Genomic DNA, 26,285 nt, shown 5'->3' with positions numbered 1-26,285 from the left:
CCCATGCTGTGTGAGAAACCCAGGCTACGTGGAGAGGTGCTGAAAGATGAGACGCGGTATAGCAAGATAGAGAGAAGCCAAGGAGCACCAAAACACCAGGTATGTGAATGAAGAAGCCATCTTTGAGGCAGATCTTCCAACCCCAGCTGATGTTAAATGGATCAGAGAAAAATCGCCCAGCCAGGCCCTTCCAGAATTCCTGACCCCCAAAACTAAGAATATAAAATGGCTGCTTTAAGTCATGAAATTGGGGGCTAAGTTGTTATTGAACAAAAGATAATCATAACACACTTTTTAAAGAGTCTTAGTAATGTTACATATGACTCAAAACTTTTGCACAGTCTTTGAAATTACAAACTAACACACAGTTCTAAGCCAAAACTTTTCATAATTGGTTCCTATACAATTTCTGTCATGTAGCTTAACAAAGAAGCAGTTAACATCTCCTTGAGATCAAAATAAAATAAAACAATACTTGCCAAAAGAAAAGCGTAAACAAAATAAAATCAGGACTTCTCCTTTTCAAATTACCTTTCTTCAACACAAATGATATTTAGTTTTAACCTTTCTTAACTTTTCATCATGACTAATTTCTTTCCAGTCCCCTACCTTACATCCTTGTATGTCCTACTCACATTCCTTGTTTACCTTGCCTATTGATATCCCATTACATTAATTAGTTCATAGATGTTGTAAAATGTTTTTGCTCTCAAAGAACTAGCAGATGAGATTCTTTCCTGCATAACCTGTGGATGCTTTACTGCCTATTAGACAGATCTCATTTTATTTTCGCTAAAGATTGGTCTAGGGAGAGAAAGCCATGGAAGCAAGAAGCTGAAAGCAATGAAACCCAGAAGAGAAGGGAGACACCAGAAAATGCCTCCGTGTACCTTGCGATGCAGCACAGGAGCCAAGGACCACCAGCAACCAGCCTTCCAGAGGAAAGCACTGCTTTAATGACACCTTGATTTGGACATATTCTCAGCCTCAAAACTGTAAGCTAATAAATTTCTGTTGTTTAAACCCAACCCATTTCATGGTATTTGCTTTGAGCAGCATAGGAAACTAAAACAGATTTTGGTGCCACAGGTGCCACTATTGTAAATACCAAAAATGTGGAAATGGCTTTGGAATTGATTAATGCGTACAGCTGGAAGAACTGTGCAGTGCTTCATAGAAAAGGCCCAGACTGCTTTGAAGAGGCTGTTTGTAGAAATATGGATACCAAAGGTACTTCTGATGATGCCTTAGAAGACAATGATGAATGTGTTATTGGAAACTAAAGGAAAGGTGATACTTGTTTTAAAGTGGCAGAGAATTTGGCAAAATTGAGTTCTGATATTGGATGGAAAGCAGAATTTGAGATTGATGAGCTTGGATATTTAGCTGAGGAGATTTCCAACCTAAGTATGCAAAGTGCAGCCTGGTTTCTCCTTGCAGTTTATAATAAAATGAGATAGGAAAGGGATTAGCTAAGATTCTGTGGACTCACAGAAGTCAGAAATTGGTGGTTTGGAAAATTCTGAGTTTCTGGAAAGCGTGTCCCCAGAGAACAGTGACTCATTTAATGGAACCTAGAACCAGTCAGCCATTTTAGTGCAAGTCAGGATCAGAGGTGTGTAGTTATCCAGGAAGGATCTACTACTGTCTGATGGTTCGGACATGCAAAACTGACAAGTCTTTTTTGAAATTTGTATGAACAGAACCACTGCCAGCATAGACTAAAAAGGACAGAGAAGGAACATCTGCCGGTTTGAAACTGTTATGGACTCCAGAAGAACCATGATTTTTTAACCCAATCTTGTTGGGTAGAACCTTTGAGTGTTTCCATGGAGATGTGACTCACCCAACTGTGGGTGCGACCTTTGACTGAATTATTTCCGTGGAGGTGTGGGCTCGCCAATTAAGGGTAGGTCTTGATTAGTTCACTGGAGTACTTAAGAGAGCTCAAGAGCCAACACAGATACTGCTGCTTGGAGATGCTGACAGAAGGACATTTGGAGATGCAGACAGACTAAGAGATTAAGCCCAGAGCTTGCCCTGAAGAAGCTAAGAGAGGACTCTCAGAGGCTTCAAGAGAAATACCCCAGGAGAACCAAGCAGAAGCTGAGAGAAGCTAAGAGACAGAAGACCAGAAACATTTTGGAGAAAGCCATTTTGAAATGCAACCCAGGAGTAAAGGACCAGCAGACGCCAGCCACATGCCTTCCCAGATGACAGAGGTACAACTGGCCTTTCTTCAGTGAAGGTATCCTCTTGTTGATGCCTTAGTTTAGACACTTTTATGGACTTAAAACTACAAATTTGTAACCTAATAGCCAAAAAAAAAAAAAAGATTGGTCGAGGTAACTTGATCAATACAAAGAGATATAAGTCCCGATTTTTTTAATGTGTAGCGAGTTTAGATCCTATCATTTCTCTATGATTTCACATACTTTCCTTAAGTGTGACCAAAAGAAATGTTCATTAGCTATATAAATACCAACCTGATTAACTTGAATATATTTTACAATAATTACCTATCTTCCACTTCTCTGGAATGAAAACTTGGGATATCACATAACTTTTGGATCAATCTTAAGTAATTAAAAGGCCTACAGTCAATTTAAAACTCCAGATATAGGTTCAATTTAAAAATTAGTTGTCCAGTTCCATATAACAAGCAAAACTACATATTTATTTTTAAGTTAATTGATTTCATTAGAGCCTGCTGCAAGCAAAATCGTTGCAGATGTCTTTCTGGCATCTTCTTTCTTTCCCATCTATTTTTCCCTTGCCTGCTAACCTTGGCTTCTGCAGCCTCCAATTATTTTGGGGGGAGGGGTGTGCTGAAGAAAAGGATTCTTACCTAACTGGTATTGTAAAGTTTACTTCACGTTCTCTGGATCTGGCAAGTTTTTACATCATACTCTTTCCTTCATGGGTATTTTTGTGGGGTCTTCAGAAATTCCCCCATTTCTGCAGTTCCTTTGATGTATGTGCCAGTTTGAATGTATTGTGTCCCCCAGAAAAAGCCATGTTTTTTGATGCAATATTGTGGGGCAGATGTTTTGGTGTTGATTGGACTGGAATCCTTTGACTGTTTCCATGGAGATGTGACCAACCCAACTGTGGGTGATAACTCTGATGGGATAATTTCCATGGAGGCATGGCCCCACCCATTCAGCATGGGCCTTGATAACTGGTGCACTATATAAGCTCAGACAGAAGGAGCAAGCTTGCCACAGCCAAGAGGGACACTTTGAAGAATGCGTGGAAGCTGGGAGAGTAGCTGCAGATGAGAGACAGTTTGGAGATGGCCGTTGAAAGCAGACTCTTGCTCTGGAGAAGCTAAGAGAGGACAAACACCCCAAGAGCAACTGAGAGTGGCATTTCAAAGAGGAGCTGTGGCCTGGAGAGGAACATTCTGGAAGAAAGCCATTTTGAAACGCAACCTGGGAGCAAGCAGATGCCAGGCATGTGCCTTCCCAGATGAGAGAGGTTTTCCAGACACCATTGGCCATCCTCCAGTGAAGGTACCCGATTGTTGATGTGTTACCTTGGACACTTTATGGCCTTAAGACTGTAACTGTATAACCAAATAAACCCCCTTTTATAAAAGCCAACCCACTTCTTGTGTTTTGCATTCTGGCAGCATTAGCAAACTAGAACAATGTAGAAACACACACTCTCTTCTGGTTCATTGTTCGCTCTTTCTGCAGCTCCCTAGAAATCCAAGGGTCCACATGCAGCTTCTTCTGCTGGGCTCCCTTCTCCCCTCTAGGTATCCCACAGATAAGGTCTAGGAATGCTCCATGCTGGACCTTTAATGAGCAAAACCTGCCAGCGGTTCATGGAAAACAAATACGCATTCTTTGCCCCCAATAAACTAAGGGAATGCAGCCCTCTATTTTGCTAGACAGGTGGCTTCAACCAGCCTCTTCCCTTTGGTCATACGACTCAGACACCCAGCTACTAAGTCACTTAGGCTCTAGGAGACACATATTATGCTATCCCTAACAGGAAACTTAGTAGGTGAAGTGTGAAATACATCCACTCCTCACCAGTAGTAGGGTGCTCACTACAGACCTACCACTCTTTGTGAAATAGCCTCTGAAAACTCTTCCTCCTTACTCTACAACTGACCATCTTTATGTTTTCAATGTATGAGACTATCAGCATTGTTTTCATGCCTCTCTTTAGACTTACCTTCTTCATTTAAATGGTTCCCCTTGGAATCATTTCTCATAGGCAGTGATATTCTGATCATTCAACCTCTTGGTTCCCAGTCTCATCTTTCCAATGACATTAGAAGACAAAGTGTCCAGATGTGATCTAACCTGCACAGAATACAGCAAGAGGATTACCTCTTTTGATCTAGATTAACAAATTGGCAAATGTGTAGCAGGCATGTCACCATTCACATGTCTCACACCTGTGTTCATGATATTCCTTCCCAATGAAGCTTCACTGGTTACTTCCATCAATGAACTGTCTGTCCATCTGTGTTTGGGTATTTTACTGGCAGCTGGCTGGAGTACAGGGTTGTATTCACCCCAGGGCCCAAGACCCAGGGAACCAGGGGAAACCTGGGCAACAGAAACCTGGGCCCAGTCTGGGTTTCTTCCCTAGTAACAGTGTGGATGGTTTTGTGAGACCTCACATGTTATTACACTTCAGCTCACAGGCTCAAAGCAGCAATTATATGGAGAGTCCTGAGTCGCTCACAGCCCCTCAGGGAAAGCTGCCATTGGTGGGAGATGTGAGTGGACTGTTTAAAGTAACTGAATGATCATGATGGGCAGCTGGGATGTATTGATCTGGGGAATATCAGATGTTGTGAAAAGAATATATTTTCTAAAGAAAATCTCCATGAAACTAAGGCCACTGGCAACTTCATAGAAGAGCTTAATTAGTTTTGAACATGTTATTTGGACAATTGATCACAAATCCCTTTGTTTCAATGTAATGAAGTTATCCCCTGGAGAAGCGCTGACACATGACAAAGCCTTCTATTGGTGCCGAGGCAATCACTGTCCCCAAATATAAACACTCATCTTCAGACTCAAAAGTTCATAGACCTAGAAGTCCAAAGGGTAACTTCTGATTTTTCCTTTGTTCTACATTTAAGTCGCATCAGGACCAGAGGAGTAGAAGTCACTACAACACTCAATTTAAAGGATAAGGAATATATTCTTGATGCCAAAACATCTCTGTTACTACTGTATGCTACTCTATCATCAGATAGCAAAGGCTTTAGATTAAGATTGAACTTTCCAGGTTCTTATTAAATACAAATAAATATAGGAAAGGTAAAATATTTTATCCTTAACACCTCTGTATGAATGAACTCAGCTGAAGCTCTCAGATAATAGGAATGTACCCAACAGGACAGCTCTGAAAAAGAAGCAGCACAGTGTGGTGGAAACAGCAGAGCATTGGGATGGAATTCCGGTTTGAATCACGGTACTGCTGTGTGGTCCTGGGAAAGCCATTTTACATCTCTGAGTCTCATTTCCTTCTCTAAAATTGAAGATGATAATACTCACCTTGCTCAGTTGATGTAATGAGCATAGATAACATATTTAAAACATGTAACCCACTTAGGTATAAAATAAACAAATTATTGTGATTTTGTTGCTATTTTTGTTATTTTATTAAATCTTGGCCCTGTATAGAGATCTTGGTGAAAAATCTAATTATGTCTTCTCAGTTCTTCTCTACCCTATATTGGAAGCATGAAACAATGAACAGGGGTTCTCATTTGGCAGACCCCATCTGGGTTTATCTGTCCCAGTCAAATGTACACAGTCAATGAATCCATCAATGCAGGGACAGAGAACAACCTAAATCCCTGGTACATGCTAAGCAGTCAAAAAATACTTGTGGCATGTTGAATAGGTTCTACAGGTCAATTTTATTAGGACTCATAATCTCAATCCTTTAAAATGGGCAACTCAAAGATTCTTGTTCTAAAATACTGATTGCTTTTGCTATCAAGGACCACCAAATACAAACTTCTAAGTTTGCCTGGACTCCATCCCCCATATAAGTTGTATCACACTACAATTTTCCAAAACAAGTGTTGCTTTACTGAAACTTCCCTTAGAATTTTATTTTAAAATAAGATAAAGTCTTTTGGATATGGAGGCTAGGAATAGAATAGTCACACTTTCTGGATTTCTCTGATGCCAACTTTGCATCCATACACTTCCACACAAACGTGTCCCCCTTCACATAAACTTGACTGGCCTCAGTCTTTAGATCTGAAAACTTCAAAGGAGGCTCAATGTACAAAAATGTGATACCTGGCAACATAGAATGGGATCAAAATTTAGTCCCTGGGTTTCATCTACCAGATTCCCCATTAACTCTTCATATCCCAGGCCTCCTTGTCCCAAAGTATGTCTTTTAAGATGTGCAGCTTCTGCCATATTCACCCCACTTTATCTCAGTAATGCCAGCATTTTAAATTTAACACTCCCACCACTGTTGTTTGAGGACGGTGCTAAACAAAACTCTGTTGCAGAAACGCTGGAACATCCTTAATGTGGCTTTCAACAAGAACACTTTTTAAAACTCTGCGACTTGACTGCCATCTAGAGAAGACTGCACATATTGAAATTAACTGAGCTAATCTAGTATCTTGATGGTTTTACTTTTGTCTAACTCTTTGGCAAAACCCATAAGGAAAGGCATTTTAAACAAAAAAATATAGAAATATTTAAATGTTCTGTTGTGGCTTGGGATGATGCCATTAATCTGTTTTTTGCAAAACAATATGTAGCAATTGTATTTTATTTCTGAGAGATGATACAATTAGCAATAGCAATCTGCTTGCCTTTGAATTTACTTTATGGATTCCTTGTGAAAATACACATCAAAGTAATGTAATTATTGTATCTATACATTTGCAATACTGTGATTAAAACTGAGTGGTCGTTCCCATAATAAATTCTCCAGATTGTTTGGGGTTTATTTCCTCCTGGCATATGAGTTTTCATTGTGGAACAGATCTGAGAACCTCTCCATGCTGTTCTTGTTATATTAATACTGCTAATACTAGACAAGAATTTTCTCCAGCTGGGTAACATACCTTTTTAGAAATTATACCATGAAGAGACTTCAGTAAAACCTAAAGACACAGGGAATTTAAACATGATTTCTCTCAGAAAATCACCCCAAAGTTTCCTCTGTTTATATATACAGCAAATATGTTGTTTTCCTGCTGGCTTCTACTAGGTAGAGCTCTAAAAGAACTGGTGGTGTTCATTGTCTTTTACTTTAACTCAGGAATTCTCAGTAAAATGCCAAGGAGTCAAAACTTGAACTTACTGAAAGCCACAATAAGAATGTGCCAGTCTTCCCCACTGCATTGGACCTGACTCCCACGGTATAAATCTCCCTGGCAATGCAGGATATGATTCCTGGGGATGAATCTGGACCCGGCATCATGGGATTGAGAATATCTTTTTGACCAAAAGGGGATGCGAAATGAAATGAAATAAAGTTTCAGTGGCTGAGAGATTTTAAATGGATTTGAGAGGTCACTCTGGTGGACATTCTTATGCACTATATAGATAACACCACTTAGGTTTTAATGTATTGGAATAGGTAGAAGTAAATACCTCAAACTATCAAACTCCAACCCTGTAGCCTTGACTCTCAAAAACAATTATGCAACAGCGTAGCTTACAAGGGGTGACAGTGTGATTGTGAAAACTTTGCAGATCATACTCCCTTTACCTAGTTTGTGGATGGATGAGTAGAAAAATGGGGACAAAAACTGAAAGAAAATTAGGGTGGGATGGTGGGAGGATGATTTGGGTGTTCTTTTTTTACTTTTATTTTTTATTCTTATTCTGATTCTTTCTGATGTAAGGAAAATGTTCAAAAACAAATTGGGGTGATGAATGCACAAATATATGATGGTACTGTGAACAGTTGATTGTACACCATAGATGATTGTATGGCATGTGAATATATCTCAATAAAATGAATTTAATTTAAAAAAAAAATAAAAAGAATGTGCCAGTCTTTCCACAACAGGTGTTTGTCACAAGTCACACAAGTCATAAATAGTGGTGGTGGGAGTGTAAAATCCAGAAAGCCAGCATAACTGAGGTACAAGGGGGTGACTGGTAGAAGATGCACATCTTAAGTCTGTACACTGGGACAAGAAGGCAAGGGCCATGAAGAGTCCATAGGGAATCAGGGGAAATGAAACCTATGGACTAAATTTCATCCCATTCTGTGCTGTTGGGTATCACATTTTTGTGCATTGAACCCCTTTAGAAGGTTTCAGATCTAAAAACTTAGGCCAGTAAAGTTTGTGTGAAGGGGAACAAGTTTATTTAAAAGTGTATGGGGTTGGAACCTAAGATGGGAGCTAGGAGAGACAGGGCAAAAAAACACCTCCATGAAAAATAATACATAGAGGCCAGAAAGTGACCCAGAACACCAGTTCCAGCGATGCACCAGCTGGACAAGGTCTGCTAAATCCACAGGGACCATGCACGTGGTGAAACCGGGAGTCTGCATTCTGAAACGAGAGAGTAAGCCTATTGAATGTCCGGCAGCCACACTGCGGTGTGGGGAAACTGGGGGTTGGGGTTTGGAGGTGGACTAGTTCTTTTAAAAAAAAAAAACCAACAGTGGCTGCAGATACAACAGCAAGAAACACACAGTGAAGCGCAGCAGGAAAGGGCCGTGTGAATGCCTCAATATCTGGCGTGGAAGATAGCCTTTCGTGCACCCACTGCTAGTTGTCTCGGAGCAAGGAGGGCAGAGAGGAGCCAAAAGGGGAAAAAAACATGCCCCTTGCAGCCATCTTCCTGGCAATCTGGGAACGCTCCTGCCTGGGGCTGGAGCCACAGCCCAGAGCCATGTCAAAAAACCCAGTGTGATGGGGAGTGTTTATGGCAATACTGCACACATGCCACAATATCGGGCATGGACAATAGTCTTTTGCACATCCACAGCTAATTATCCCAGAGCTGGGAAGGCAGAGATGTGCGAAAAGGGGGAAATTAACATGCCCGATTCAGCCATCTTTACAACAGGCTGGAAATGCCCCTGCACAGCCCGGCAGCCCAGGGCTTCCCTTGAGGGATGGCACACACTTGTGACATAGCAAAATCTTCCCTCAGCAGAGGCCCTAGAAGGGCACAGCTGGGAATAGGAACCCACCCGGAAATCCCAGGGACCCTACGCCAATACCAAGGCCTTGTGGGTCAGCGGCAGAGACAATCTATGGCAAGACTGAAATGAAGGTTTATATTCTTTCAACAGCCTTAAATCTCTGGGAACACCTTGGAAGTTTGATTTTTAAAGCTGCCCTGCCTCCCTAACCACTCAGACACACACCCCACATTCAGGGTGGACAGCACCAACAACACACCCAAACTTGATGCACCAATTGGACCCCACAAGAATCATACCCCCACACACCACAAAGACAAAGTTGGGGAGAACTGACTTGAGGGGAATAGCTGACCCGCGGATGCCATCTGCTGGTTAGTTAGAGAAAGTGTACGCCACCAAACTGTAGATCTGACAAATTTGAGATTGGTGTCTGAATAAACCTTGATATCCTAAAAGAACCGTATCAAGTAAAGCAAATGCCAAGAGACCAAAAACAACAGAAAATTTTAAAGCATATGAAAAACCAGATGATATGGATAACCCAAACCCAAACACCCAAATCAAAAGATCAGAGGAGACAAAGTACTTGGAGCAATTGATCAAAGAACTAAAGACAAACAATGACAGCATGGCACTGGGTATAAAGGACATGAAGAAGAGCATGGCACAGGATATAAAGGACATAAAGAAGACCCTAGAAGAGCATAAAGAAGAAATTGCAAGAGTAAGTTTAAAAAAATAGATGATCTTATGGAAATAAAAGAAACTGTGGACCAAATTAAAAAGATTCTGGATACTCATAGTACAAGACTAGAGGAAGCTGAACAATGACTCAGCGACCTCGAGAACCACAGAATGGAAAATGAAAGAACAAAAGAAAGAATGGGGAAAAAATAAAAAAAATCAAAATGGATCTCAGGGATATGATAGATAAAATAAAACATCCAAATATAAGACTCATTGTGTCCAGAAGGGGAAGAGAAGGGTAAAGGTCTAGAAAGAGTATTCAAAGAAATTGTTGGGGAAAACTTTCCAAATCTTCTACACAAAGCATAAATTCCCAGTGAACTCCAAATAGAATAAATCCAGATAAACCCACTCCAAGACATATTCTGATCAGACTGTCAAATACTGAAGAGAAGGAGCAAGTTCTGAAAGCAGCAAGAGAAAAGCAATTCACCACATACAAAGGAAACAACATAAGGCTAAGTAGTGACTACTCAGTGGCCACCATGGAGGTGAGAAGGCAGTGGCATGACATATCAAAAATTCTGAGAGAGAAAAATTTCCGGCCAAGAATACTTTATCCAGCAAAACTCTCCTTCAAATTTGAGGGAGAGCTTAAATTTTTCACAAACAAATGCTGAGAGATTTTGCTAATAAAAGACCTGCCCTACTTCAGATACTACAGGGAGTCCTACCAACAGAGAAACAAAGAAAGGAGAGAGAGATATAGAGAAATTTAACAGACATATATAGAACATTACATCCCAAATCACCAGTATACACATTCTTCTCTAATGCTCACAGAACTTTCTCCAGAATAGACCATAGGCTGGGACATAAAACAAGACTCAATAAATTTGAAAAGATTGAAATTACTCAAAGCACATTCTCTAATCACAATGGAATACAAATAGAAGTCAATAACCATCAGAGACTTAGAAAATTCACAAACACCTGGAGGTTAAAAATGAGGGGGAGAGGAAAACATTCCCGGATAATCAAAAGCCTGAGGGACATCATCACCAGTAGATCAGTCCTATAAGAAATGCTAAAGGGAATTGTGCAGGCTGAAAGGAAGGGACACTAAACAATTGACTGAAACCACATGAAGAAATAAAGATTTCCAGTAAAGATCACATGGCAAATATAAATACCAATACTACTGTATTTCTGATTTTTAACTTCACTATTTACTTCCTACAGGTTCTAAAATACATAAACAGTAATGATAAATCAGTGGTTTGGGACTCAATGTAAAATATGTAATTTTTGACAAGAACTACATAAAGGTGGGGGAATGGAGGAGTATAGGAACATAGTTTATGTGCCCTATTGAAGTTAAGTTGGTATCAAAGAAAACAAGATTGTTGTAGACTTAAGATGTTAAATTTAAGCCCCACAGTAAACACAAAGAAAATACCAAAGAATACGATCATAGAGATGAAAAGTAGAATATGGGTTATGAGAAGTGGGGGAAGGGGCAATGGGGAGTTAATAAGAATGATTGTAGGGTTTCTGTTTGGGGTGAAGGGAAATTTCTAGTAATGGATGGTGGGAAGGTGATGGCATTGCAACATTGTGAATATGATTAATCCCACTAAATGGAATGCTTGGGAGGGGTTGGAATGGGAAGATTTATGCTGTATATATGTTTCCACAGCTGAAAAAAAAGATAGTGTAAGTAGATAATGACAATTAAATGCCATAGATGATCCTGGATGAGATCTAAGAATAGAGGAGAAAAGGTTCAAAAGGACACAATTGGGACATAAGAAAAAAATGAAATATAGAATGTAAGCTTTATAGCAATGTTAAATTTCTTGATCTTCTTAACTACACTTAATGGATTACATAAATGAATATTCTTGTTCACAGGAAATGTATATGTGAATTATATTATTTGTTCAAGGATGTGTGCAACTTGCTCTCATATGTTCAGAAGACAGAACAACAGATGATGGATGATAGATAGGGAGGGAGGGAAAGAAAGAAATGGTAAAGTGACAAAATATTAAAGTTGGTAGATCAGGGTATCAGTGGAGGGGGATGGGGTATGCTGGAGTTCTGTGTATGGGGTTTGTAATATTTTTGCAACTGTTACTGTAACTTTGAATTTATTTCAAAATAAAAATAAAAAAATAAAAAAAGTGTACAGATTTAAAGTTGGCACCAGAGAAATCCAGAAAGTGTGACTATTCCATTCCTAGCCTCTACATCCAAAAGACTACCTTACCTTAAAATAAAATTCTAATGGAAATGTCAGTAAAGCAACATTGGCATTGGAAAATTCTAGTGCAATCCAACTTATTTGGGGGATAGAGTTCAGGTAAACTTAGAAGAAGTTTGCATTTTATGCTCCTTGATCGCAAAGTTAACACATATTTCAGAATGGAAGTCAGCAAACTTTTTCTTTAAAGTCCAGATAGTGCAGAGGCGGGGCAAGATGGCAGACTGGTGAGCTGTATGTTTTAGTTACTCCTCCAGGAAAGTAGGTAGAAAGCCAGGAACTGCATGGACTGGACAGCACAGAGCAATCCGCCTTTGGGCATACTTCATACAACACTCATGAAAATATCGAACTGCTGAGATCAGCGAAATCTGTAAGTTTTTGCGGCCAGGGGACCCGCACCCCTCCCTGCCAGGCTCAGTCCCGTGGGAGGAGGGGCTGTCAGCTCCGGGAAGGACAAGGGAGAACTGCAGTGGCAGCCCTTATCAGAAAATCATTCTACTGATCCAAACTCCAACCATAGATAGACTGAGACCAGACACCAGAGAATCTGAGAGCAGCCAGCCCAGCAGAGAGGAGACAGGCATAGAAAAAAAAAAACAACACGAAAAACTCCAAAATAAAATCAGAGGATTTTTGGAGTTCTGGTGAACACAGAAAGGGGAAGGGCGGAGCTCAGGCCTTGAGGCGCATATGCAAATCCTGAAGAAAAGCTGATCTCTCTGCCCTGTGGATCTTTCCTTAATGGCCCTGGTTGCTTCGTGTATTAGCATTTCAATAACCCATTAGATCTGTGAGGAGGGCCCTTTTTTTTTTTTTTTTTTTTTAATCCTTTTTTCTTTTTCTAAAACAATTACTCTAAGAAGCCCAATACAGAAAGCTTCAAAGACTTTCAATTTGGGCACGTCAAGTCAAGAGCAGAACTAAGAGAGCTCTGAGACAAAAGCCAATAATCCAGTGGCTGAGAAAATTCACTAAACACCTCAACTTCCCAAGAAAAGGGGGGTGTCCGCTCACAGCCACCATCCTGGTGGACAGGAAACACTCCTGCCCATCGCCAGCCCCATAGCCCAGAGCTGCCCCAGACAACCCAGTGTGACGGAAGTGCTTCAAATCACAGGCACACACCACAAAACTGGGCATGGACATTAGCCTTCCCTGCAACCTCAGCTGATTGTCCCAGAGTTGGGAAGGTGGAGCAGTGTGAATTAACAAAGCCCCATTCAGCCATCATTTGAGCAGACTGGGAGCCTCCCTACACAGCCCAGCAGCCCAGAACTGCCCTGGGGGGACGGCACTCACCTGTGACATAGCACAGTCATCCCTCAACAGAGGACCCGGGGTGCACGGCCTGGAAGAGGGGCCCAATTGCAAGTCTCAGGAGCCATACGCCAATACCAAGGACTTGTGGGTCAGTGGCAGAGACAAACTGTGGCAGGACTGAACTGAAGGATTAGACTATTGCACCAGCTTTAAAACTCTAGGATCACCAGGGAGATTTGATTGTTAGGGCCACCCCCCCTCCCCAACTGCCCAGAAACACGCCCCACATACAGGGCAGGCAACACCAACTACACACGCAAGCTTGGTACACCAATTGGACCCCACAAGACTCACTCCCCCACTCACCAAAAAGGCTAAGCAGGGGAGAACTGGCTTGTGGAGAACAGGTGGCTCGTGGACGCCACCTGCTGGTTAGTTAGAGAAAGTGTAATCCACGAAGCTGTAGATCTGATAAATTAGAGATAAGGACTTCAAATGGTCTACAAACCCTAAAAGAACCCTATCAAGTTCAGCAAATGCCACGAGGCCAAAAACAACAGAAAATTATAAAGCATATGAAAAAACCAGACGATATGGATAACCCAAGCCCAAGCACCCAAATCAAAAGACCAGAAGGGACACAGCATCTAGAGCAGCTACTCAAAGAACTAAAGATGAACAATGAGACCATAGTACGGGATATAAAGGAAATCAAGAAGACTCTAGAAGAGCATAAAAAAGACATTGCAAGACTAAATAAAAAAATGGATGATCTTATGGAAATTAAAGAAACTGTTGACCAAATTAAAAAGATTCTGGACACTCATAGTACAAGACTAGAGGAAGTTGAACAACGAATCAGTGACCTCGAAGATGACAGAATGGAAAATGAAAGCATAAAAGAAAGAATGGGGAAAAAAATTGAAAAACTCGAAATGGACCTCAGGGATATGATAGATAATATGAAACGTCCAAATATAAGACTCATTGGTGTCCCAGAAGGAGAAGAAAAGGGTAAAGGTCTAGGAAGAGTATTCAAAGAAATTGTTGGGGAAAACTTCCCAAATCTTCTAAACAACATAAATACACAAATCATAAATGCTCAGCGAACTCCAAATAGAATAAATCCAAATAAACCCACTCCGAGACATATACTGATCACACTGTCAAACACAGAAGAGAAGGAGCAAGTTCTGAAAGCAGCAAGAGAAAAGCAATTCACCACATACAAAGGAAACAGCATAAGACTAAGTAGTGACTACTCAGCAGCCACCATGGAGGCGAGAAGGCAGTGGCACGATATATTTAAAATTCTGATTGAGAAAAATTTCCAGCCAAGAATACTTTATCCAGCAAAGCTCTCCTTCAAATTTGAGGGAGAGCTTAAATTTTTCACAGACAAACAAATGCTGAGAGAATTTGCTAACAAGAGACCTGCCCTACTGGAGATACTCAAGGGAGCCCTACAGACAGAGAAACAAAGAAAGGACAGAGAGACTTGGAGAAAGGTTCAGTACTAAAGAGATTCTGTATGGGTACAATAAAGGATATTAATAGAGAGAGGGAAAAATATGGCAAACATAAACCAAAGGATAAGATGGCCGATTCAAGAAATACCTTCACGGTTATAACGTTGAATGTAAATGGATTAAACTCCCCAATTAAAAGATATAGATTTGCAGAATGGATCAAAAAAAATGAACCATCAATATGTTGCATACAAGAGACTCATCTTACACACAGGGACACAAAGAAACTGAAAGTGAAAGGATGGAAAAAAATATTTCATGCAAGCTACAGCCAAAAGAAAGCAGGTGTAGAAATATTAATCTCAGATAAAATAGACTTCAAATGCAGGGATGTTTTGAGAGACAAAGAAGGCCACTACATACTAATAAAAGGGGCAATTCAGCAAGAAGAAATAACAATCGTAAATGTCTATGCACCAATCAAGGGGCCACAAAATACATGAGAGAAACACTGGCAAAACTAAAGGAAGCAATTGATGTTTCCACAATAATTGTGGGAGACTTCAACACATCACTCTCTCCTATAGATAGATCAACCAGACAGAAGACCAATAAGGAAATTGAAAACCTAAACAATCTGATAAATGAATTAGATTTAACAGACATATACAGGACATTACATCCCAAATCACCAGGATACACATACTTTTCTAGTGCTCACGGAACTTTCTCCAGAATAGATCATAAGCTGGGACATAAAACAAGCCTCAATAAATTTAAAAAGATTGAAATTATTCAAAGCACATTCTCTGACCACAATGGAATACAATTAGAAGTCAATAACCATCAGAGACTTAGAAAATTCACAAATACCTGGAGGTTAAACAACACACTCCTAAACAATCAGTGGGTTAAAGAAGAAATAGCAAGAGAAATTGCTAAATATATAGAGATGAATGAAAATGAGAACACAACATACCACAACCTATGGGATGCAGCAAAAGCAGTGCTAAGGGGGAAATTTATAGCACTAAACGCATATATTAAAAAGGAAGAAAGAGCCAAAATCAAAGAACTAATGGATCAACTGAAGAAGCTAGAAAATGAACAGCAAACCAATCCTAAACCAAGTAGAAGAAACGAAATAACAAGGATTAAAGCAGAAATAAATGACATAGAGAACAAAAAAACAATAGAGAGGATAAATATCACCAAAAGTTGGTTCTTTGAGAAGATCAACAAGATTGACAAGCCCCTAGCTAGACTGACAAAATCAAAAAGAGAGAAGACCCATATAAACAAAATAATGAATGAAAAAGGTGACATAACTGCAGATCCTGAAGAAATTAAAAAAATTATAAGAGGATATTATGAACAACTGTATGGCAACAAACTGGACAATGCAGAAGAAATGGACAATTTCCTGGAAACATATGAACAACCTAGACTGACCAGAGAAGAAATAGAAGACCTCAACCAACCCATCACAAGCAAAGAGATCCAATCAGTCATCAAAAATCTTCCCACAAATAAATGCCCAGGGCCAGATGGCTTCACAGGGGAATTCTACCAAACTTTCCAGAAAGAACTGACACCAGTCTTACTCAAACTCTTTCAAAACATTGAAGAAAATGGAACACTACCTAACTCATTTTATGAAGCTAACATCAATCTAATACCCAAACCAGGCAAAGATGCTACAAAAAAGGAAAACTACCGGCCAATCTCCCTAATGAATATAGATGCAAAAATCCTCAACAAAATACTTGCAAATCGAATCCAAAGACACATTAAAAAAATCATACACCATAACCAAGTGGGGTTCATTCCAGGCATGCAAGGATGGTTCAACATAAGAAAAACAATCAATGTATTACAACACATTAAAAACTCGAAAGGGAAAAATCAATTGATCATCTCAATAGATGCTGAAAAAGCATTTGACAAAATCCAACATCCCTTTTTGATAAAAACACTTCAAAAGGTAGGAATTGAAGGAAACTTCCTCAACATGATAAAGAGCATATATGAAAAACCCACAGCCAGCATAGTACTCAATGGTGAGAGACTGAAAGCCTTCCCTCTAAGATCAGGAACAAGACAAGGATGCCCGCTGTCACCACTGTTATTCAACATTGTGCTGGAAGGGCTAGCCAGGGCAATCCGGCAAGACAAAGAAATAAAAGACATCCAAATTGGAAAAGAAGAAGTAAAACTGTCATTGTTTGCAGATGATATGATCTTATATTTAGAAAACCCTGAGAAATCGACGATACAGCTACTAGAACTAATAAAAAAATTTAGCAAAGTAGCGGGATACAAGGTTAATGCACATAAGTCAGAAATGTTTCTATATGCTAGAAATGAACAAACTGAAGAGACACTCAATAAAAAGATACCATTTTCAATAGCAACTAAAAAAATCAAGTACCTAGGAATAAACTTAACCAAAGATGTAAAAGACCTATACAAAGAAAACTACATAACTCTACTAAAAGTAATAGAAGAGGACCTTAAAAGATGGAAAAATATTCCATGTTCATGGATAGGAAGACTAAATGTCATTAAGATGTCAATTCTACCCAAACTCATCTACAGATTCAATGCAATCCCAATCAAAATTCCAACAACCTACTTTGCAGACTTGGAAAAGCTAGTTATCAGATTTATTTGGAAAGGGAAGATGCCTCGAATTGCTAAAGACACTCTAAAAAAGAAAAACGAAGTGGGAGGACTTACCCTCCCTGACTTTGAAGCTTATTATAAAGCCACAGTTGCCAAAACAGCATGGTACTGGCACAAAGATAGACATATAGATCAATGGAATCGAATTGAGAATTCGGAGATAGACCCTCAGATCTATGGCCGACTGATCTTTGATAAGGCCCCCAAAGTCACTGAACTGAGCCATAATGGTCTTTTCAACAAATGGGGCTGGGAGAGTTGGATATCCATATCCAAAAGAATGAAAGAGGACCCCTACCTCAACCCCTACACAAAAATTAACTCAAAATGGACCAAAGATCTCAATATAAAAGAAAGTACCATAAAACTCCTAGAAGATAATGTAGGAAAACATCTTCAAGACCTTGTATTAGGCGGCCACTTCCTAGACTTTACACCCAAAGCACAGGCAACAAAAGAGAAAATAGATAAATGGGAACTCCTCAAGCTTAGAAGTTTCTGCACCTCAAAGGAATTTCTCAAAAAGGTAAAGAGGCAGCCAACTCAATGGGAAAAAATTTTTGGAAACCATGTATCTGACAAAAGACTGATATCTTGCATATACAAAGAAATCCTACAACTCAATGACAATAGTACAGACAGCCCAATTATAAAATGGGCAAAAGATATGAAAAGACAGTTCTCTGAAGAGGAAATACAAATGGCCAAGAAACACATGAAAAAATGTTCAGCTTCACTAGCTATTAGAGAGATGCAAATTAAGACCACAATGAGATACCATCTAACACCAGTTAGAATGGCTGCCATTAAACAAACAGGAAACTACAAATGCTGGAGGGGATGTGGAGAAATTGGAACTCTTATTCATTGTTGGTGGGACTGTATAATGGTTCAGCCACTCTGGAAGTCAGTCTGGCAGTTCCTTAGAAAATTAGATATAGAGCTACCATTCGATCCAGCGATTGCACTTCTCGGTATATACCCAGAAGATCGGAAAGCAGTGACACGAACAGATATCTGCACGCCAATGTTCATAGCAGCATTATTCACAATTGCCAAGAGATGGAAACAACCCAAATGTCCTTCAACAGATGAGTGGATAAATAAAATGTGGTATATACACACGATGGAATACTAAGCGGCAGTAAGAAGGAACGATCTCGTGAAACATATGACAACATGGATGAACCTTGAAGACATAATGCTGAGCGAAATAAGCCAGGCACAAAAAGAGAAATATTATATGCTACCACTAATGTGAACTTTGAAAAATGTAAAACAAATGGTTTATAATGTAGAATGTAGGGGAACTAGCAGTAGAGAGCAATTAAGGAAGGGGGAACAATAATCCAAGAAGAACAGATAAGCTATTTAACGTTCTGGGGATGCCCAGGAATGACTAGGGTCTGTTAATTTCTGATGGATATAGTAGGAACAAGTTCACAGAAATGTTGCTATATTATGTAACTTTCTTGGGGTAAAGTAGGAACATGTTGGAAGTTAAGCAGTTATCTTAGGTTAGTTGTCTTTTTCTTACTCCCTTGTTATGGTCTCTTTGAAATGTTCTTTTATTGTATGTTTGTTTTCTTTTTAACTTTCTTTTCATACAGTTGATTTAAAAAAGAAGGGAAAGTTGAAAAAAAAAAAAAAAGGAAGAAAAACAAGGAAAAAAAAAAAAAGATGTAGTGCCCCCTTGAGGAGCCTGTGGAGAATGCAGGGGTATTCGCCTACCCCACCTCCATGGTTGCTAACATGACCACAGACATAGGGGACTGGTGGTTTGATGGGTTGAGCCCTCTACCATAAGTTTTACCCTTGGGAAGACGGTTGCTGCAAAGGAGAGGCTAGGCCTCCCTATGGTTGTGCCTAAGAGCCTCCTCCCGAATGCCTCTTTGTTGCTCAGATGTGGCCCTCTCTCTCTGGCTAAGCCAAATTGAAAGGTGGAATCGCTGCCCTCCCCCCTACGTGGGATCACACACCCAGGGGAGTGAATCTCCTTGGCAACGTAGAATATGACTCCCGGGGAGGAATGTAGACCCGGCATCGTGGGACGGAGAACATCTTCTTGACCAAAAGGGGGATGTGAAAGGAAATGAAATAAGCTTCAGTGGCAGAGAAATTCCAAAAGGAGCCAAGAGGTCACTCTGGTGGGCACTCTTATGCACACTTTAGACAACCCTTTTCAGGTTCTAAAGAATTGGGGTAGCTGGCGGTGGATACCTGAAACTATCAAACTACAACCCAGAACCCATGAATCTCGAAGACAGTTGTATAAAAATGTAGCTTATTAGGGGTGACAATGGGATTGGGAAAGCCATAAGGACCACACTCCACTTTGTCTAGTTTATGGATGGATGAGTAGAAAAATAGGGGAAGGAAACAAACAGACAAAGGTACCCAGTGTTCTTTTTTGCTTCAATTGCTCTTTTTCACTCTAATTATTATTCTTGTTATTTTTGTGTGTGTGCTAATGAAGGTGTCAGGGATTGATTTAGGTGATGAATGTACAACTATGTAATGGTACTGTGAACAATCGAAAGTACGATTTGTTTTGTATGACTGCGTGGTATGTGAATATATCTCAATAAAATGATAAAAAAAAAATAAAGTCCAGATAGTAAATATGTTGGGCTTTCCGGGTCATATGTTCATAACTACTCAACTCTGCCATTGTAGCATGAAAGAAGCTATGGACAATATATGAACAAGTAGGTATGGTGGTTGTTATAGTTTGCTAAAGCTGCTGGAATGCAAAACACCAGAGATGAATTGCCTTTTATAAAAGGCGGGTTATTCCCACCCAGCCCTGAAGAGCTGGGGGAAGGTACAGAAGTGTTGGGCTTCCTCACCTGGACTGGTGTTGATGTTGTCACAAACATTGGGACTGGCAGTTTGATGTGCTGAGCCCTCGATCATGGGACTTGCCCTTATGAAGCTCATTACTGCAAAGGAGAGGCTAAACCTGCATATAATTGTGCCTAAGAGTCTCCCCCTGAGTACCTCTTTGTTGCTCAGATGTGGCCCTCTCTCTCTCTGAGCCACCTCAACAGGTGAACTCACTGCCCAACTCCCAGGGGTGTAAATCTCCCTGGCAATGCAGGATATGACTCCCGGGGATGAATCTGGACCCGGCATCGTGGGATTGAGAATATCTTCTTGACCAAAAGGGGGATGCAAAATGAGACGAAATAGTTTCAGTGGCTGAGAGATTTCAAATGGAGTCGAGAGGTCACTCTGGTGGACATTCTTATGCACTACATAGATAACACCTCTTAGGTTTTAATGTATTGGAATAGCTAGAAGTAAATACCTGAAACTACCAAACTCCAACCCAGTAGTCTGGACTTCTGAAGACAATCATATAATAATGTATATTACAAGAGGTGACAGTGTGATTGTGAAAACCTCGTGGATCACACCCTCTTTATCTAGTGTATGGATGGATGAGTGGAAAAATGGGGATAAAAACTAAATGACAAATAGGGTGGGATGGGGGGATGGTTTGGGTGTTCTTTTTTCACTTTTATTTTTTATTCTTGTTCTGATTCTTTCTGATATAAGGAAAATGTTCAGTAATAGATTGTGTTGATGAACGCATAACTATATGATCATACCATGAACAGCTGATTGTACCCCATGGATGATTGTATGGTATGTGAATATATTTCAATAAAACTGAATTTTAAAAAAATGGGGGGGTTATTTGGTTACACAGTTACAGTCTTAAGGCCATAAAGTGTCCAAGGTTACACATCAGCAATCAGTTACCTTCACTGGAGGATGGCCAATGGTGTCCGGAAAACCTCTATTAGCTGGGAAGGCATATGGCTGGTGTCTGCCCCAAAGTTCTGGGTTCAAAATGGCTTTCTCCCAGAATGTTCCTCTCTAGGCTGCAGTTCCTCAAAAATGTCACTCTCAGTTGCTCGTGGGGCGTTCGTCCTCTCTTAGCTTCTCTGGAGCAGAAGTCTGCTTTCAATGGCCGTCTTCAAACTGTCTCTCATCTGTAGCTACTCTCTCAGCTTCTGTGCATTCTTCAAAGTGTCCCTCTTGGCTGTAGCAAGCTCGCTCCTTCTGCCTGAGCTTACATAGTGCTCCAGCATACAATCAAGTCCCATGCTGAATGGGTGGGGCCACACCTCCATGGAAATTATCCAATCAGCGTTATCACCCTCAGTTGGGTGGGGCACATTTCCATGGAAACAACCTAATCCAAATGTTCCAACTTAATCCCCACTAATATGCCTGCTCCCACAAGATTGCATCAGAGAACATGGCTTTTTCTGGGGGACATAATATATACAAACCGGTACAGTGATGTTCCAATAAAACTTTATTTTCAAAAGCAGGCAACTGTAGTTAGCCAACTTCTGTTTTAGAACAAGAATCTTTAACTTGCCCAGTGTAAATGATTGGCAAACTATGAAGCCTAGGAATTATCAGTTACTCAAGTGCCAAGGAATCAAAACAATCTAGGAGTCTAAGTACTAGCTGTTATAAATATACCAGCTTCAACCCACTGGAAATTCTGCCCAATTTTTTTCATAAAAAAAGTACATATTCTAACACTACCAAACTTAAAATGCTGTCAGGAAAAATAACTTTTTTCTCAAATAGTGAATAATTCAACCTTTTTCATACACAAACATATATACTCTTCTCAGATTAATAATGGCAGCAGAAGGGAAAATATAAGTAAACTTGAGGTAGACAAGTATTCTATTTATTTTATGCATATCTCCAAGCCTGTTGTTTTTGACTACCATTATTATCCTGTGACCTGATTCTATATGAGCTATCAGATACATTGTCATTTTGCAACTTAGCTTCTATTTCACAACTGATATTCTCCCATAAGTCATGCCTATAAAAAAATAAGACCACAAGAAAGAAACATTCATGCAAGAATCTAAGAACTGAAGTAATTGTGCTGCACTGGGAATTTACATATAACTACCTGTCACTCTTGCAGCTTCACAGCTGTTGATATCAGACAGAACACGTAAGAACTCAGAGTCAGGCTGTGGAGAAATGGAAGCCAAGCAGAGTCTGAGAATTCTTCTTTAATCAAATATGAATATATTTCAGGGTTTTTTTCTCTTTTTTCAGTCTTTTTGAGAGTCAGGGACAGAAAAAGGTTGACTTCCAATTCAATATACCAAGAGTTTCACCTTATTTATTTTTTTGTGTATTCTTTTACAAATGCTCCTTTCTCCACAAAGGCACATTACTATGAATTCCCATAATGCACTTTTCTCTCCCGGCCTTTTAGTGGTGAGCATAGTGGACAGAAAGAGGACAAACAGGACCATTGAGTAGGACAGGCCTGAGCTGAAATCCCTGCTCCTCTTCCTACGGGCCTGAAGAGCGCTATTGAACTGCTCCGAGGCTCAATTTCAATCTAAAAAATAAAGATGACGTTACAAGAGTATTGTTAAGATTAAATGAGATCAATTGTAAACAATCTCTCACATGCTCAATGTCAGTTTCTCTCTTCTCTCTTCTCCCAGTTCCCTCTCTGTTATAAACTGTGGAGGTCGGGAGCTGCTCCTTTGCTGACCAATTTCCCTGCAACGTCTTCTGCTAGATTAGACACAGAGTGGGTGCTTTGTAGGTTTCTTGAGTGAGCAGAGAACTGTCATATTTTCCTTTGTTACGAAAGATTTTACAATAGTAACCCACTATGAAGATGAGATGAAAGGTTTTTATGAATTCTCTGACTCTCAAAAAGAAAGCATGCTTCATAAATTCAAAAACACAAGAACCCATTCATAATATTGGCATGCATTCAAAGAGTAGGCACTCAAATATTTGTTGCAAAATGATGACACATAAGTGTGTGGGCTGCATTAAAGAGATACACTCACCATATTTCACTCACTTGAGGAACACGGCTTTACACACAATATTTTCAAAACTGTGAATAACAAGGTGCTTTATTGTGAAGTTTTATTACCTATTGTTAACTTCTGCAATTCCCGTTGTGATCCATTGGTCAAACTTAAACGCTGCTTAACATTGCCCTTTCTTTATGTTTGGCCTTACCATCAAAGAGGCCTCACATTTTAATTTTTCTAACAGACAGAGCTCTGCATGCTTAGAAGTTCATGGAAATGGCATTCAGGGAATCATCATAATTACTTGTGACTAATTTGAGGTCATCCAGGCAAAGGAGTTTAAATCAGAAGGGGAAATTAAGGTAAAGAGTCATCTATAGGGTATAAAAGTAGAAATAAAATAGGACCCTACAGTTATTTAATGGCAAGAGGAAAAGAAATATAGAGCCAGGATTGTTGAGAAAGTTTTAAAAAAAATCACTAGCTGCAGGGCACATGAACAGAGGAGCTAAGATGTCAATAAAAATAAAATGAGATTCATGAAATACCAAAAGGGTAGATAAAAAGAAACCAATTAAGGAGAAAGTTCTCTTTTTGTCTTATATCCTTTCTCGCTCTAAGGTATAGGAGGTAAAAACTGTTTCCTTCTCTTTGCTTTTTCAGTTCTAGAAGACATTTAAAGACATAGGAGTAGTTATGCTGATAAAAATTTTTATTCATCACTTTTAAAACTTGAATTTTTCTCATGAAACATAGCTACTGCCTATGCTGGGTATCATAGCATATAATAGGACTTTCTAGATTATCAACATGACAATAAATCAAAAGGTCACACAAATGTCCTAATTATATTAATATGAGGCAGGATAGAATAGGGCATCAAAGCTGTGGTCCCTGGACTTCTATTCAGCTTCAAAAGAGTTAATGCAGACCTGCAAACTTCTGTTGTGATGAAAATTTCCCCTAAAGCTCCAAAACCTCCCCAAATCATAAAAAGCTTATAAAATCATGGGCCCAAAGCAAATTCTTAGTTAATAAAAGAAAGAATGGGGTCATAAAGGTTGTTAAACATCTGCCCATAGACAAATTTTGGATATATGACAGCAGGCCACAAGTCCTGATAGCTATCTCCTTCTAGAACAAAGAAATCACCTAGTTAATGCAAACCATGTGTTCTGGTTTGAATCTATTATGTCCCCCACAAAATCCATGTTCTTTAATGCAATCTTGCAGGGGCAGACTTATTAGTCTTTTGATTAGGGTGAAACCTTTTGAGTGTTTCCATGAACTCACCCAGCTGTGTTGAGACCTTTGATTAAATTACTCTCATTCAGGGTGGGTCTTGATTGGTTTACTGAAGTATTTAAGAGAGCTAAAAGTCAACACAGCTGTTGATGCTTGGAGATGCTTAGAGATGCAGACAGAAGGATTTTTGGAGATGCTAAGCTAGGAGATGATTCCCAGAGTTTGTCCCAGGGAAGCTAAGAGAGGACTCACAGATGCTTAGAGAGAAACGCCCTGAGAGAAAGAAGTAAGGATGCACACGAGCTGAGAGAGAGCAGCAACGACAGAAGCCCAGAGACATTTTGAAGAAAGCCATTTTAAAACCAGAACCTGGGGGCAAAGGACCAGCAGACGCCAGCCTTGTGCCTTCCCAGCTGACAGAGGTGTTCCAAATGCAATCGGCCTTCCTTCAGTGAAGGTATCCTCTTGTTGATGCCTTAGTTTGGACACTTTTATGGCCTTCAAACTGTAAATTTGTAACCTAATAAACCCCCTTTATAAAAGCCAATCCATTTCTGGTGTTTTGCATAATGGCAGCTTCAGCAAACCAGAAAACCATGGTTAATACAAACCTTTTAAGCCGCTAATGTTCAAAGGTTACTATGGAAACTGTCACCAACAAAACCTTCCATAAAACAAGCCAACCCATTCATACTCAGTGCATGCTTCACCCTTGAACATTATCTCTTTTTCTTTAATAAACTTTATTACTTATTCCTACTGGCCCCCTCATCTCTGAATTCTTTCCATGGCAAGAGTCCCAAACCTGCAATAGGGTTCTGCCTGGCACTGTTGCCAGCAGGGAACCAGTTACCAATAGATTTACAGAACTTCCCTGATAAGTTATCAGACTGGCCATAAAAACTAGGAGATGTTTGCACAAGTGGTTTTACTTATCAATACTTACATATTATTGGATCAATATTTAAAGATCAATGTGTAGTTAGGGATATTTAAATATACAGAGAACATGAACACAATCTCCAATCTCCAGCAAAAATCCTAACCATTCACACATATCCTTGCCTACCTACAAGTCATTGTTCAGGCTATAGCTAACCAGTCTGTGAAATCATATCCTCTCCCACCATTCTAAACTTAACTAAACATTACTTCTTTAACGAAGACCTCCAAGACCAGGCAATAACTGGATATCTAAAAGGCAGAGAGGACCTAGGAAAAAAAATTACAGCTTTATCCACTGACAACTTTGACCAGGAATAGTCTTTTTTTTCCCCAGAGAAGTAAACTCATATATTTCAGAAGACGGTCATTCCATATTTGTTAACGGTATTGAATTCTTCAGAACAACTCTGCTATGTCCGTATCAGCTGTCGAAAATAAGAGCTAACACTTAATGGATGTGTCCTATGTATCAGGCCCAGTTTTAAGCACTTGCACATCTAGTCCTCATAACAACCTCATTAAGTAAGTTATAATTACTCTCCTCTTTTTATAGATGTAAAAACAGAGGCAAAATGCCTAAGAAACATGCACACAGCTGTAAGAGAGCTTAATTCTAACCCGGGTATTCTGATCCAGAGTTGACACTCTTACCATGTTCCTAGGAAGATCCCTGGAGACATTTAATACCTTAGGTTTTTAGAGAACAGTTTAGTACAACCTAACCATTATTATCATAAAAGAAATCTTTTAGAGAGTAGCAAGTGAGCC

General features: G+C 39.7%; 1 long non-coding RNA gene across 1 annotated transcript in view; it reads right to left on the bottom strand.

The window, feature by feature from the left end:
- Window positions 1–4,203: 4,203 nt before the first annotated feature.
- The window catches only part of LOC119530018, an 84,675-nt gene continuing 62,593 nt past the window's right edge, over window positions 4,204–26,285 (bottom strand). The window contains exon 3 of the long non-coding RNA XR_005215998.1: window positions 4,204–4,319. This is a non-coding gene — a long non-coding RNA (uncharacterized LOC119530018). The remainder of the gene's footprint in view (window positions 4,320–26,285) is intronic.

Source organism: Choloepus didactylus, chromosome 3, assembly GCF_015220235.1.
Source record: "Choloepus didactylus isolate mChoDid1 chromosome 3, mChoDid1.pri, whole genome shotgun sequence".
NCBI classification, from domain to species: Eukaryota; Metazoa; Chordata; class Mammalia; order Pilosa; family Megalonychidae; genus Choloepus; species Choloepus didactylus.
Note: the sequence above shows the minus strand (reverse complement) of the source record. Positions and strands in the feature narration are given on the sequence as shown.